This window comes from Silurus aristotelis (genome assembly GCF_946808225.1).
Source record: "Silurus aristotelis genome assembly, chromosome: 27".
Taxonomy (NCBI): Eukaryota; Metazoa; Chordata; class Actinopteri; order Siluriformes; family Siluridae; genus Silurus; species Silurus aristotelis.
This window is the reverse complement of record NC_139600.1, coordinates 1955631-1971758: the sequence shown is the minus strand read 5'-3', so window position 1 is coordinate 1971758 and position 16128 is coordinate 1955631. Positions and strand designations below refer to the sequence as shown.

Sequence of the window (16128 nt, the reverse complement as noted above, 5' to 3'; positions counted from 1 at the left end):
ATTAGGGTTTTTACTGTGTATCAGATACACTAATACATCCGTATGGGAAGAATGTGAACTCTGACTGCACCCCCACACCTTCTCATCTCACCTACAGTAGTTCCTGAATGTACTAACAGCCTTGTGGATGAATGAACCTTCACTAAATCTCCACAAACATCTTCCCAGAAGAGTGGAGCTTACTATAAAAGGAAATGGAGATTAAATGTGGACTGGGATGTCTTATGGGCAGGTCAATCTTATGGTCAGGTGTCTACAAACTTTTGGCCATATATAGTACATTATTGTTTCCTTAGCAATCACTTGTTTCCCAGGAAAAATCATAACCAGATTTGTTTACAATTTTTTTAAGTACAATTAAAATGATAAAGATTATGCAACATGTATAGAAGGAGTCTCCAGTGCTTTTACAGTGCTTTTCTAATAGTCACTGTAACTTCAAGTTTTCAGACATCTTCAGGAAGGAGGCGTTTACACCATATAATAAGTGACAAGACAACATACAGTCGCAGTAACACACTATACAACAAAACACATACAATTGAGATATCTCTTAGACAAGGCTGCAGAATCAGACAGTCTGATCCCGAGGAAATGTCTGTTCTATGTTTACAGCAAAAGCCCACCCAGTCCTTTCTTCACCTCAGTCTTGGTACTAGAAAATCCAAAAATCCCTGACTAGAAGACCTCAGAGATCTTTACTGAGCAGCGGCGTTACAGGAAGGCTGAGTATTTCATGTATGTGTGCCAACAAGAACGCTAGAGGGCTTCAAACCACCACTTTGTGGTTATTATTATTATTATTACTGTTATTATTATTATTATTATTATTATTATTATTATTATTATTATTATTATTATAGATTTCTTTGTAATGGTGAAATGTGAGTTGTATGGATGTGTGAGACTGGATGTGTATTATATTCGCTATGGATTATCAAGTATCCTATCGTCTAACCGCAATGAATCAAATTTATCCAATGATTTGATTATGATTTGATTATAATTTCATTCATTCATTCATCAAAGAAAAAATACTTTTATCTGGAAGGAGGGTCGCCCAAAAATTCTGTCTCAATTAAACAAATATCTTATTTTTAGCATTTATTGGTTTAATTGAGAATCAAAAATAATGCTCACGATTTAGACAATAGATTCCCATAAAGATTACGAGAAACAAAAACTCTAATTTTTATCTTCATTTAACCTAAACATGTTTTAAGGCACCCAGTCCTGCAAAATATTTGTATTGATTCATCTTTATTTCATTAGACAAAGAAGTGTAAATTTGAAATTCTAATACCGTAAAGTTTTAAAGCAATAGAATTTCAGCGAATATCAGCTCTTGATGCTGTTCCTTTAATCATAATTATCATAAATTAAATTGTGAAAACTATTTTATGATTTTTTATTTTCTTTTATTTGTATTTTACACTATAATTGCTATCATTGCTTTGTTTTTTTTGTTGGTTTTTTTTTTTTATGTCACAGAGAAGTGGTTCAAAGCATTTTACTGCATATTGTACTGTGTATTGTTGTGAGCTACGTAAAATTTGCTGATGTCAGTTTAGTCACTTACAAGTAAATAGCAGACAAACGTAAATTCAATTAAATAGTTTGTCATTGTTATCGTTTTTTGTAACACACACAAGTGCTCTAACGTGTTTGTTTATACAGGACCAGCCAATAGTTTGGACACACTTCCTATTACAGCGTTTTTTTGTTATTTTCAACATTGTATTATTGTAATAGTTTTGATTACATGAAACTGTGTAGCTACTAAAAACGTGTTAAATAACCCAGAATATGTTTTATATTTACAATTCTTCAAATTAGCCACCTTAAGCTTTAATGAGAGCGTTGCACTGTTTGAGTTCATCACCTGAAATGGTTTTCCAACAATCTTGAACAGTTCCCAGAGGTTTTAAGTGTTTGTAGGCTGCTTTTCCTTTACTCTCCGGCCCAATTTATTTCAACTGGATTCAGATGGAGTAAAAGGCAGGTTATCTGATGCAGTATACAGGACTGTAATATATAATTACTATATAATTTTGTATTTTTTTTTTAATGATAAAAGCTATTGTCAGAAGTGGGATTCGAACCCACGCCTCCAGAGGAGACTGCGACCTGAACGCAGCGCCTTAGACCGCTCGGCCATCCTGACATGAAAAAAGGTGGAAACATCTTGCTTATAAAGATAAAGGTAATTTGAATTATTTGCCTCAAAAAATTAATTTATTGCTATTTACTCCAAAACACAAATAATACAATTTCATTATTTGGTTGTAACTTAATTTTAATGTTTGTAAAAAAAACATTGTACATTAACGTTAAACCGAGAACAGCTCGGGAATCGGGCAGGAGACTCGAGACGTGTTCTGGAGTTTTAGAAGAAAATAAAAAATACTTCATTTTCTCTTTTTAAAGCGAAAACTGAACGATCAGAAGATACACGGACCAATAGAACTTGTGCTCAGACAACTTTTACACTCAAACAGACAATTGTATTGGCCGAGGAAAAACCCAGGTCGAGATCACACTTCCGCGCATGCGCAGAAGGTTATATCCGGGCTTCTGGGCGACGGCGCGCTATGTTCTAAACGTCCGCGTCTTTGGAGTCATCCGACAGTCCGAGAAAGAAAACGTGAGTATCATAAAACACATTTAACATTAACATAACGTCAATAATAATACATTCCATAATGCTTATTAGTCCTCTGATGATGTTCTACTAGGAATTTGTACACCAGTATATTGTATATTTGTTGATTTCTTTTCAAGGCGTTAGTTTGCTGCGTTTCTCCTTTCATTCTCTTTTTCTAGCATTTGTCAACTTATACGTTTTTAAAACGTGATTTACTGCGACTTTACTACGTTTAAATGCTTGTTTTCAATGTATCTATATTCAATTTATGTATATATAATTAAATTATTATACACAATTTAAATCCTTATTTATTATATATTGAGCTGTGGCGACCCCTATTGGCAGCAGCCGAAAGAAGAATAAGCTTATCGTATATTATTATATATTAGTTTATATATATATATATATATATAAAATAAAATGTGTATTTTCTAGCGATTAAACTCGATACAGACGCTCCCCACCTACCTAATTACCTAATAATGTAAGAGCTATAAAAACTATCAAACATTAAAGGATACAAAAACAGATGGAAATAATTCATAATAAAATTTTTTTTTAATTGGCCCGAGTCCAGTACGCTTCATGTGGACTCGTTGCGGTCGACGAATGTTTTCGGCTCCGAACAAATTTCACTTTGAGGACAGGTTTGGTCGAATCCGCAAAAGTTTGTAAAGTGTGGAGCGTCTGCATATGGCTTTTGCATTTTTAAAAGTACACTTTTATACATAAATACCAAGAATCAGGGTTCTATATAGGTATAATAAGCAAAACGGCTTATACAATTTTTTTGTAAATAAAAAAACGATGAATCGGTCAACTAAAAAATAATCAGCCGATTAACCGATTATCAAAATAATCGTTAGTTGCAGCCGTAACTGAAAGGAGACACCACTTTGGTTGTGCTAAATTATTCAGCCGAGTTAGTGTAAAGTCAATTTCAGAAGCTTCATTGTTAACCATAAAACATGCAATGAAAACAAAAAAAAAACAAAAATGCATTGCTGTTATTCCCATCCGAGTGTCTTGTCCTGGTCTTCAGAATCGCATGGGACTAGTAAAAGAATAATTCAAAATGTAGTTTGTTATTTATTTATTTTTTTCTAATATATTTTATAATTTTGTTCGTTAATTCTTTGTAGTTTTTAGGTCAGTCTTGTTTTTTCAGAGTAGTTTATTTTGTGTGTGGATCGGAACGTTGTACTTGACCGTCATTACAGCCTTCTGTCTGATGTTACCAATCTAAAAACAAATAATGTTTTTATTTACCGTTTATTGAACTTTTATTTACTCTTTTAAACACTTTCAGTAATATGACCTCACAATAGGATATCGCCTGTGAACATTAGTTAACTATGCTAACAATCTAACTAACAATCAGTAATGCTACTATAACATTTATGAATCAATATAAATTTCTACATTGAGTTCTAAATTTCAAAACATCACCATTAGCTAATGCACCGTGATTTCAAGCGAACAATGAACAATTGTATTTTTAATACTAACATTAACAAGGTTAATAAATGCTGTGAAGACATTTTTATAGTTTGTTCGGGTTAAGTAACAACTAACGAGGCCTTGTTGTAAAATTATTCTCCCTTTATTAGTTTAATACTTTGCAATAATCAGTTATGCATTAACATGAAGAATCTACGAATAATGTATTTTACAGCATTTATTTCCCCTTTGTTAATAAATGAATTCATATTAGTTATTAATTAAAGATTGTCCAGTTGTTTTTCGCTCATAACGAAGCTTTAGGATTTATTAAGTCACTCGTTTTCTTCTTTCCCCAGGTGTTTTTACTTCATCAAACAAATAGAAGGGCACCAAAGTGGTGAAAACAAACACCGGCCACCTTCAGGTGAACCCACGAGTCCTTACCATGTTTCAGGAACTTTCAGGTCATGAGTGGTGTGATGTCTGAAGATGGACTGATGTCAGTCAGATTTCTGGCACGTGACCTCCAGCCTGAAGGATGTTTTCAGTTTTTATGGCCAGTTAATCAAGATTAAGAGGCAAGTAAGTTATTGCTCTTATTTTTCTGATTAGCGTTGCTGTACCTCATTTTGAACAGCCTGCTTGTATATGTTGGTATATTTATTTTATAATAAAGAAATGCAGTCATTTTTAAAGTATTTAAATAAAAGTGTTACTCATAGAAACCCACAATTGTTCTTAACCGTATTTTTAACACTCTCTCTCTTTCATACCCTTTTTTTTCCTGTTTTTCTTTCTTTTTCCGCTTCCTTCCATCTCTGTTCCTCCATCTTTCCTCTTCCGGTTACGACATGTCCGTCACATGCTCTTTTTTTGTTGTATTGTGTGTAAAGAAAGCTTTCTCTTTTAAGGCATATCTACTTTTATTTTAGATTTTTTAGTTACAGTTTTCAACATTTCTCGTAAACACCAAGGTCTATTAGGTGGTGCAGTTTAAATGTGCTTAAATTTAATAATAAAATTTTTTGGTAATCACAGCTGCCAATTTCCTTTATTTTATTTTAATTAGTGGATTTTCTTTGTTTAATTGTTAAGAAATGTCACTCTTTCTTATAGTAATTCACAGTAAATTCTATGGGACATTTTATTTAGTGGAGAGTGCACAGTTGTGATGTATTTTTTTGACTGAATTATTCAGAGGTTTTTATTTTTACACAGCAGTAAATTTGCCGGTGTTGTTTTACCAGTGTTGCTATAAAGTGTTAAAATAAGGTTTTGCATCAACAGATTGTTTTAACACCAGACGTGTCGGATCTTAGTAAGCGGTGGTGTCGTTTGAGTAAAAAGTGAACTCTCTTTCAGACTTAACCACACCTCCATTTCCGTGCAGCCGTCATGTTGACTGAACCAGAACACATGCGGATGCAGAAATGAACGGCCTGCTATCTACTAAAGAGCCTGTTTTTATCTTAGCACCCAAACTGGCAAGTATCTTTTCCAACATCAGACTGCAGCGGCTCCTCGTACAGAGCAACTATATCACAACACTTATTCTGCTTCTTTTCTTCTTCCTTTTCAGCATCCATAGGAATTAGAGGAATACTGCCCACCAAAGAGTCAGGCATTGACGACAGGATGGAGTCCAGTGCAGGGCTTTTTCCAGACGGATTTTGTTTCATTGTCTCTCCCTCACTTCTGTATCATTAAGAGGATGTATGTTGGTTTTGTAATTAAGTGAAGTCTAGTAGCCATTTATACTGCAAATATGTGGTAGCATCTGAACACAGAGGGACTGGTGGTGTGGAGGAGTCATGGACATGTGGGGTGGGGACAGGTGTGGTGGGGTTGGTGACAGAAAGAACAGCAGTGGTGGTGTCGAGGAGACCGAGAGACAGATGATGGGGACAGAGACGTGGAAAAAGATGTAGAACAGCAGTTCTGCTTAGGAATAACATTTATGAAATGTATCAGTCATGATTTCAGCCTCCTTATAGCACATAGACACCGCTGGTTGAGGTGGTAAGCCAGAAGAAATATTGTTGCTTTATGCATAAAAGCATGGCAGGCGTCATAGTATAACTTAAATTATATAAAGTTATTAGATTAGATTCAACTTTGTCGTTGTGCAACGTACATGAACAAAGCCAATGAGATTTGGTGCAGTAGGTAATAATATATGGTGTATATATATTAATATACAATATATTGTGCAAAGATTATGCAAAAATTAACATATCAGGAGATAATATGCTCTACAATTATGGATGTATGTATATACAGAATAAATATGGGTGAGATATACGGTTATCGATGGTGCAAAAATGCCTAGTGGATTAGCAGTGCAAAATACAGAGAAAAAATAAAAAAAATAAAAAAACTGTGCAAAATACTCGGAAGGTGACAATGCAGTATTGTATTGTTAACATTGTATGAGGACCAGTTGTTAAGTGCAGTTACAGCCACAGGAAAAAAAGCTATACTTCAGTCTGTGCGACTCTGAGCGTCTGCCTGATGGCAGAAGGGTAAATAGTCCATGGATAGAGTAAGAGGGATCTTTGATGATGCCTCTCGCCTTTTGCAGTCAGCGTTTCTTGTGAATGTCCTCCAAGGTGGTAAGCTGAGTGCTGATGAATCGTTGGGCAGTTTTCACCACCCTCTGAAGGGTTTTACGGTCTGAAGCAGTGCACATTGAGATGCAGTTAGTGAGGATGCTAGTTAGTGAACTGTAAAAGCTCTCTACTATCCTGTAGCACAGGTGGGACTTTTTAAGTCTCAGAAAAATCAGGCGCTGTTGTGCCTTCTTGATCAGGATAGGAGTTCAGAGACCCAGGCGAGATCCTTGGAGATGTGGACTCTAAGGAACTTAAAGCTGGGTACACGCTCAACAGCAGCTGGTTTTTCTGTCAGTGTGTACAGCAGTCAAAGACCTCTGTGTGATTATTGACTCGAGTCTTTTCTTTGAGTCTCACGTAAATAATATTACCAGGATCGCCTTCTTCACCTTAGAAATATTGCTAAAATTAGAAATATGACGTCAGGTTGCTGAAAAACTAGTTAATGCTTTTGTTACCTCTAGATTAGACTACTGTAACGCTTTACTGTCTGGGTGTTCGAGTAAGTGCATAATTAAGCTTCAGTTAGTCCAGTATGCAGCAGCAAGAATCCTCACGAGATCTACCACATCACCCCTGTTTTAATCATCTACACTGCTCCCAATTAAATCTCGCATTAATTATAAAGCACTTAAAGCTCTCACGCCACAGTATCTGAGTGAACTCCTGTACTATTATAATCCCCCACACCTACTTAGATCAAAAGGTGCAGGCTATTTGTTGGTACCTCAAATAATAAAGACTACAGCCACTCAGTTATTGAACAACCTTTCAATTAGTGTTTGGGACTCAGACACAGTCTCAGTGTTACTTATTCAGTCAAGCCTTTTATCAATAGGTTTTTTGGACAGAGAGTCAGGTGGTATGGGCTGGTGGAGACAGAGGTACAGGCGGTGTGGTGGAGAGAGAGAGACAGGCGGTCTAGTGTGGTGAAGACAAAGACAGGTAATGTGTGGTGGAGACAAAGATGTGGGGGTTAAGAGAGAGACAGGTGGTGATTTTGGGGTGGAGATAGACAGGTAGTATGGTGAAGAGGAGACCAACAGGTGGTAGAGGTGGAGATGGAGAGACAGGTGGTGGAGGGAGAGAGATAGGTGGTGTGTTGGGGTGGAGGCAGAGAGACAGGTGGTGTGGTAAAAAGAGAGAGAGAGAGAGAGACAGGTGGTGTGGTAGAGACCGAGATAGGTGGTGTGGTTAAGGTGGAAATGGCATCTCTGACCATTCCCTGATTTAGGGTAACAATTGTATGTTTGGATGAGAAATGAAGATGATTTTCTGGCGCAAAACACCGTTGTAACCTAGTAACACACACAAACACACACACATGCACATATTCTTTCTGTCTGTCCTCCAACTCTCTCATCTTTTTGTTTGTTAGCGTAGTGCAGTTGTCATTGTTGTGTTAGTAATTGTTAGTGTAGTGTAGTTGGGTTAATGTAGTGTAGTTGTCAGTATAGTGTAGTTGTGTATGTGTAGTTGTAGTAGTGTAGTGTATTTTTAGCAGAAGTATAAGGTAAGATGCACTTTATTTATACATTCTGTTGCTATAGTGACAGGTCCTCACGCTGTGAGACAATTTGGCCCTCGTCAAACTCGCTCACATTTTTCCTTCTTCTAACACATCAACTTTGAGGAAAAAATGTCCACTTGCTGCCTGATATATCCCACTAAAAGGTTCCATGATGAAGAGATAAGTACTATATTCACTTCACCTGTTATTTCAATGTTATGCCTGATGATTGATATATACAGTATACACACACACAATGTAACTATAGACTTCCCTGTCTTGCAGTTGTGTGTGTGTCAAGTGAAGTTTATTTCTATAGCGCTTTTCACAACAGACATTGTTTTAAAGCAGCTTTACAGAAATTAACAGTCAAGGTAAACGGTGTGCATTTATCCCTAAATTGAGGTGTGTGTGTGTACACAGTGTATGTAGACCCACAGCTCTGCCAGCTAAAGCTGTTCCCAGGTCGAGGAGAGAACGTGGTGTGTGACGGCTCGGGCGTGTCTGATTCCAGCGTGTGTAGTAGAGTCTCGGCTCCTAATCAGGGAAATGAGAATCAAAAGCAGGTTATGGAGATCTCACCTGCTGGAGTTCTTGAACGCTTTAAATCTCCCCAGTCTTCACGTGTCCCGATTCAGCATTTCAGATTCTTTTTGCAATCACAAATTAAGGTTTTTTTTTGTGTAACTGATTGTAAGCGTCAACTTCAGTCTGATCAAATTCATCCCATTTTTTTCAGAGCAACTCAAACTTTAATATATCATACATACATGTTGTTATCGGTGTGTGGTGAGAGCTCCGTCATGCACTGCTCACTCATGTAACATTCCAAAGGTGTTTGTTTCTGTGTGTGACCAGTTGTAATAGCGTTATCATCTTTTCCAGTACAGTGTATAACACACCCACATTATCCTCCTGATCCAGTGTCCAATTGCGCTCTTTCTCCTTCTCATAGGGTGATGGAATGGAGCTGGCCTCCCACAACCTCCCTGTGGTCTGAGATAGGGAAGGGAGGGGTTAAAGGTTTTGGGAGTGTTCTGACCGATTAGTTCCAAACCAAAAATTGGGAGGTTTCGCTTGAGAAGGTGTTAGCCCGATTGTCTAAATGGAAATAACTATTACCAAAATTGTCCTACCGAGGATGTCCCAAGACTAGAAGGTCTTTGAAACTCCTGGTGCCAGAGATTTGAAAAAGAGTTTTCAAATCAGGTGTTTATTGGGGGACGTAAATACAGATATTTGAATAGACGGAACGTGTGTTTGCTAAATGACTTGTTAGGAACAGCAAAGTTAGCAATTTGGGAAAACTCAGAAAAACAAAGGTCTGAAGCTGGCTTCCACAGAGGGAGATGTTTAAAGGTATCATGACTCAAGGTTAAAGATTGAGGTTTTTATATTACAAACATAAATGATATGGTACAGTTCTCTAAGGTGTGGTGTGCCCATCTGGCTTTATGAGTGTTACAAAGATCAATTGGTTAAATGAGTTATTGTGTGGGGGCTGGCTCTTGGTTATGGTTTTTATATTTACCTTCTTTTGTAAAGTGAAAGATTGATAATACAAAAGGGGAAAAACTAACCGTTAATGTAAAGCTACAATAAATGTTATGTTTAACCTCTCCTCTTTTGTTAAACACACTCCCCTGCTCACTCTCTCTTCTCCCTTTCTCTCTCTCTCTTTCCCTCCTTGTTTCTCCCTCCCACTTTCTCCCTCCCTCCCTCTCTTTCCCTCCCTCTCTTTCTCTCTTTCCCTCCCTCTCCCTCACATTGCTCCAAAGACAGTAGAGTTACCTGTAAAAGATCTGGAATAGCCTTTGGAATATGTCTTTTCTCACCTGTTTACTTCCACTGCTATTCTGTTCCTTTGGAAGTAAGGGGAGCGTGTCCCTCAGAGTCAGACCCTAAACACTGTCTCACTACTGGACACTTGCAGAACCAGAACAAGAGATGATCACCCAGAAATCGCCTTCTTTCAGGACATTAATAACAAATCAAATGTTCCTCAATATTTTAAAGCATTAAATCACTGTAATTTCTCTGTCCGACGACGATGTAGAAGTGACCTCCACTCATGAGCGCTCATTTTCATCTCCTTTAAGGGCTCATCTAATAAACCTCCCTTAAAAGAGTGATCACAGTGTTATGATCATCTAGTTTAGTGATGCCTCGCAAGGGGTGTAAGATAATGATAGATGGATGAATTATGACCTTCACTTGTTAGGACAGTAACCAACGAGCCTGTTAGCGAGCTAGTTTTATGATTAACTGGCCCACCCAGCCTAAGGGTGCAGTGGCTTCTCTGTAATTAAAGATTGTGTGGTAAGAGCAAGGGGACTGTTGAAGCACAAACACACTTATCAGTAATGTTTTTCTTGTTTCAGGGTCATGCTCCAACACTGAGGAATAGTCCAGATCGATGTAAACTTATATATACTATATGAATGTGGATTTTGGAATCTGTTCAAGTTAATCGGTCTTTAGAAAAACTGCAGCTACTCAGTGAATAGTACATTTCATTCTGATTTGTAGTTTAATGTAGAATATACTTTATTTGGTCCATAGACATTACAGCACAGTGAAATTCTTTCTTCCCATATCCCAGCTTGCTCAGAAGCTAGGGTCAGAGTGCAGGGGCAGCCCCTGGAGCACAGAGGGTTAAGAGCCTTGCTCAAGCTTGGCTATACCGGGCCTTGAACACCCAGCCTTCCAATCAGTATCCCAGCAGCTTAACTACTGAGCTACCACGCCCTTATAACAAGCTTTTGGAGGGACAGAGTCTGTTCTAAAAAGAAAAATATATAATAATTAAACACAGATCTATGTTTAAGGCAAAGTGCCACGAGAGCTGCATTTCCTGAGCATTTAATTAAACATTTATTTAGACACCTAAACATATCTTTAGTGTCTCAAGTTTTTTAACAGGATAGACACAACCTTTTAGAGTACCACAAAATGCACACGCTGCTGAGGAGCAGGTGGTAATCCAAAAGGAGTTGAGGCTTGTAATGTGTGATGTCACAATGATTGAGAGGTGTCAAAGAAACGCCCGAGTTTTATTTTAGAAGATAAACCCTGCTTAGAAAGGAGGCGTTTCATGCAGGACTTGGTGGCTCAGTGGTAAGAGCCTTGCCTCTCAAGTGTGAGATTCTCGGTTTGAATCCGACCTTGTCTCTGCGCTGTCTCTTTCTCTCTCTCTCTGTGTAAAAGGTAAGTAAGAAGTATGTGGGAGTAAGTAGTGAAAGAGGTAAGTAGAAAATATAGAACAGAAGTCAGAGTAGATATGGGGGGTGGGGGTGAGTTGTCAGATTAGATGGGGGGGGGGTGAGGGTGAGTTGTCAGATTAGATGGGGGGGGGGTGAGGGTGAGTTGTCAGATTAGATAGGGGGCCGAGGCGGTGGAGGAGGGGTTGGAGGCGGGTCGGCCGAGGCGAGGGGGCCGAGGCGGAGGAGGAGGGGTTGGAGGCGGGTCGGCCGAGGCGGAGGAGGAGGGGTTGGAGGCGGGTCGGCCGAGGCGGTGGAGGAGGAGCCGAGGCGGTGGAGGCGGGTCGGCCGAGGCGGGTCGGCCAAAGCGGAGGGGTCGGAGGCGGGTCGGCCGAGGCGGGTCGGCCAAAGCGGAGGGGTCGGAGGCGGGTCGGCCGAGGCGGGTCGGCCGAGGCGGGTCGGCCAAAGCGGAGGGGTCGGAGGCGGGTCGGAGGCGGAGGAGGCGGAGGGGTCGGAGGCGGAGGAGTCGGAGGCGGGTCGGCCGAGGGGTCGGAGGCGGGTCGGCCGAGGGGTCGGAGGCGGGTCGGCCGAGGGGTCGGAGGCGGGTCGGCCGAGGGGTCGGAGGCGGGTCGGAGGCGGGTCGGAGGCGGGTCGGCCGAGGAGGGTCGGCGGAGGGTCGGCCGAGGAGGGTCGGCCGAGGGGGGTCGGAGGCGGGTCGGCCGAGGAGGGTCGGCCGAGGAGGGTCGGCCGAGGAGGGTCGGCAGAGGAGGGTCGGAGGCGGGTCGGCCGAGGCGGAGGGGTTGGAGGAGGAGGCGGGTCGGCCGAGGCGGAGGAGGAGGAGGCGGGTCGGCCGAGGCGGAGGAGGAGGAGGCGGGTCTGCGGAGGGGTCGGAGGCGGGTCTGCGGAGGGGTCGGAGGCGGGTCTGCGGAGGGGTCGGAGGCGGGTCTGCGGAGGGGTCGGAGGCGGGTCGGCCGAGGCGGAGGAGGCGGGTCGGCCGAGGCGGAGGAGGCGGGTCGGCCGAGGCGGAGGGGTTGGAGGAGGAGGCGGGTCGGCCGAGGCGGAGGAGGAGGAGGCGGGTCTGCGGAGGGGTCGGAGGCGGGTCGGCCGAGGAGGAGGAGGCGGGTCGGCCGAGGCGGAGGGGTTGGAGGAGGAGGCGGGTCGGCCGAGGCGGAGGAGGAGGAGGCGGGTCTGCGGAGGGGTCGGAGGCGGGTCGGCCCTCCCCCTCTATCTACCCTTCTCTCCTACTTACCACCCCCTGCCCTCGCCTATCTCCAGCCTACTGCCCATCTACTCTTACAACTCACCCCCACTATCTCCTTCCCCCTGCCCTGTCTACCGCCCTCTCCTATCCTTCCCACTCCCATCCTATCATATACTTCTTACTTACCTTTTACAGAGAGAGAGACAGACAGTGACAGCGCAGAGACAAGGTCGGATTCAAACCGAGAACCTCACACATAAGAGGCAAGGCTCTTACCACTGAGCCACCAAGTCCTGCGTGAAGCACTTCCTTCCTGGGCAGGTTTTGTCTTCTAAAATAAAACTGTAAATATATACATACATTATATATATATATATATATATATATATTTTTTTTTTTTTTTTTTTTTTAACTCAACCTCAAAAAGCTTGTAATATGGGAGTGGTAGATTAGTAGTTAAGGCGCTGGGTTACTGAACTAAAGGTCAGGGGTTCAAGCCCTGGTATCGCCAAGCTGTCACTCTTGAGCAAGGCCCGTAAACCTCTGCAAGCTGTGACATGCGAAGAAAGAATTTCACTGTGCTGTAATGATTATGTGACAAATAAAAGCTATTCTATTTTCTATTCTATAATCAACCCCAAATCAGAGCTATCAGAATTAAATGAACTGAACATCTAAATAGCTGCAGTTTGTCTAAAGCCTTTGTACAGATTCCACAAGCCACATTCGTACAGTAAATATATTTACATTGATCTGGAACATTCCTGTGTTGGAGCATGAACCTGAAACAGGAAAAACAATACTGATGTGTGTTTTTGTGCTCCAACAGTCTTTAAGCTTTCCCCTGGTACCCTTACTCTTACATGAGAACATGGGTAGTTTTGACCACCATACACACATTTCTGAGCTGAAGTAAATCTTGACCAGACAGCAGCAACACCCCTGGCACTGAGTCTGACCTACATCACAATCATGGTGATTAGAACATCACGATCAGTAGAACCCTGGACAAAAATTGTACAGTTACCAGGTTAACGTTTGGATTAGTTTACAGGACACGTCAATGTTGGAGAAGTGTAAATATAGTGAGATTTAAAGGATTTGAGACGTCCAGTGCTCCAGCAGGCGAGATCTTCACATCCTGCTTCTGATTCACGTTCTCGGTGATGAGCAGAAACTCTACTTCATACAGTGAAGCGCTGAATCAGACACGTCCAAGCCGTCACGCACCATATCCTCTTCTTAACTGGGGAACAGCTCCAGCTGCCAAAACTGTGGGTCTGCATACACTGTCTACACACACACAAAACTGTAAGACAGTAAATAAATAAATATATATTACATATACACACACACACACACAGTAATCCCATGTATATCCCACTTTAATCCCCCACTTTACCACGCTTTATCGCGGAATTGCATTTGCCACATAACTAATTCGTTTGGCTGATTTTCCCGGTCTCTCACGGAGAGCACCATAGACCAAAACACTTATAGAGAATTGTTTTTATGGAGTTTTATGTTGAACTAATCTTCTTCTTCTTCTTTCGGCTGCTCCCATTAGGGGTCGCCACAGCGGATCATCCGTCTCCATACCACCCTGTCCTCTACATCTGCCTCTTTCACACCAACTACCTGCATGTCTTCCCTCACCACATCCATGAACCTCCTCCTTGGCCTTCCTCTTTTCCTCCTACCTGGTGGCTCCATCTTCAGCATTTTTTTTACCAATATAATTCATGTCCCTTCTCTGCACATGTCCAAACCATCTCAATCTCGCCTCCCTCACCTTGTCACCAAAACATCCTACATGTGCTGTCCCTCTAATAAACTCATTTCTAATCTTGTCCATCCTCGTCACTCCCAACGAAAACCTTAACATCTTCAGCTCTGCTACCTCCAGCTCCACTTCCTGTCTTTTACTCAATGCCACTGTCTCTAATCCATACAACATCGCAGGTCTCACCACAGTCCTATAAACTTTCCCTTTTATTCTTGCAGATACCCTACTATCACAAATCACTCCTGTCACTCTTCTCCACCCACTCCACCCTGCCTGCACTCTTTTCTTTACTTCTCTAACACACTCTCCATTACTTTGCACTGTTGACCCCAGGTACCTGAACTCCTCCACCTTCTCCACCTCTTCTCCCTGCAACCGCACCACTCCACTGCCCTCCCTCTCATTCACACACATGTACTCTGTCTTACTCCTACTGACTTTCATTCCCCTTCTCTCCAACGCATATCTCCACCTCTCCAGGCTCTTCTCAACCTGCTCTCTACTCTCACCACAAATCACAATATCATCTGCAAACATCATAGTCCAGGGAGACTCCTGTCTGACCTCGTCCGTCAACCTGTCCATCACCACTGCAAACAGAAAAGGGCTCAGGGCCGATCCTTGATGCAGTCCAACCTTCACCCTGAACCAGTCTGTCGTACCTACTGCACACTTCACTGCCGTCACACTGTCCTCATACATGTCCTGCACCACCCTCACATACTTCTCTGACACACCTGACTTCCTCATACAATACCACAACTCCTCTCTCGGCACCCTGTCGTACGCTTTCTCTAAATCCACAAATACACAATGCAGCTCCTTCTGTCCTTCTCTATACTTCTCCATCAACATCCTCAAAGCAAATAAGGCATCTGTTGTGCTCTTCCTCGGTATGAAACCATACTGTTGCTCACAGATGGTCACCTCTTCTCTCAGCCTGGCTTCCACTACTCTTTCCCATAACTTCATGGTGTGACTGATCAACTTAATTCCCCTGTAGTTACTGCAGGTCTGCACATCTCCCTTATGCTTAAAGATCGGTACCAGCACACTCCTTCTCCATTCCTCAGGCATCCTCTCCCCTTCCAGAATCCTGTTAAACAATCTGGTTAAAAACTCCACTGCCATCTCTCCTAAACATCTCCACGCTTCTACCGGTATCTCATCTGGTCCAACCGACTTTCCATTCTTCATCATCTTAATCGCTGCTCTCACTTCCACCTTACTAATCCTATCTACATCCTGCTTCACCAACTCCACATCCTCCAACCTTCTCTCTCTCTGATTTTCCTCATTCATCAGCTGCTCAAAATATTCCCTCCATCTTCTCAACACACTCTCCTCATTAGTCAACACATTTCCCTCTCCATCCTTTATTGCTCTAACTTGCAGTACATCCTTCCCAGCTCGGTCCCTCTGCCTGGCCAATCGGTATAAATCCTTTTCTCCTTCCTTAGTGTCCAACCTCTTATACAGCTCCTCATGTGCCTTTTCCTTGGCTTTCGCCACATCCCTTTTTACCTGCTGCCGCATCTCCTTGTACTCCTGCCTACTTTTCTCATCACTCTGTCGATCCCACTTCTGTTTTGCCAACCTCTTTCCCCTAATGCTCTCCTGCACTTCCTCATTCCACCACCACGTCTCCTTGTCTTGCTTTCTATTTCCAGATGTCACACCAAGTACTTTTCTAGCTGCCTCCCTCATCACTCCTGCAGTAGTTGCCCAA

General features: G+C 42.0%; 1 long non-coding RNA gene across 2 annotated transcripts; it reads left to right on the top strand.

The window, feature by feature from the left end:
• The first annotated feature begins 2552 nt into the window (after positions 1-2552).
• LOC310721506 lies at positions 2553-6397 on the top strand. 2 transcript variants are annotated; one of them, XR_014532083.1, is made up of 5 exons: positions 2553-2644; positions 4447-4672; positions 5453-5574; positions 5670-5938; positions 5971-6397. It is a non-coding gene; the product is annotated as an uncharacterized lncRNA (long non-coding RNA). The 2 variants fall into 2 exon arrangements; XR_014532084.1 differs by lacking the exon at positions 4447-4672 and having other exon boundaries at positions 2581-2644.
• Positions 6398-16128: the final 9731 nt, after the last annotated feature.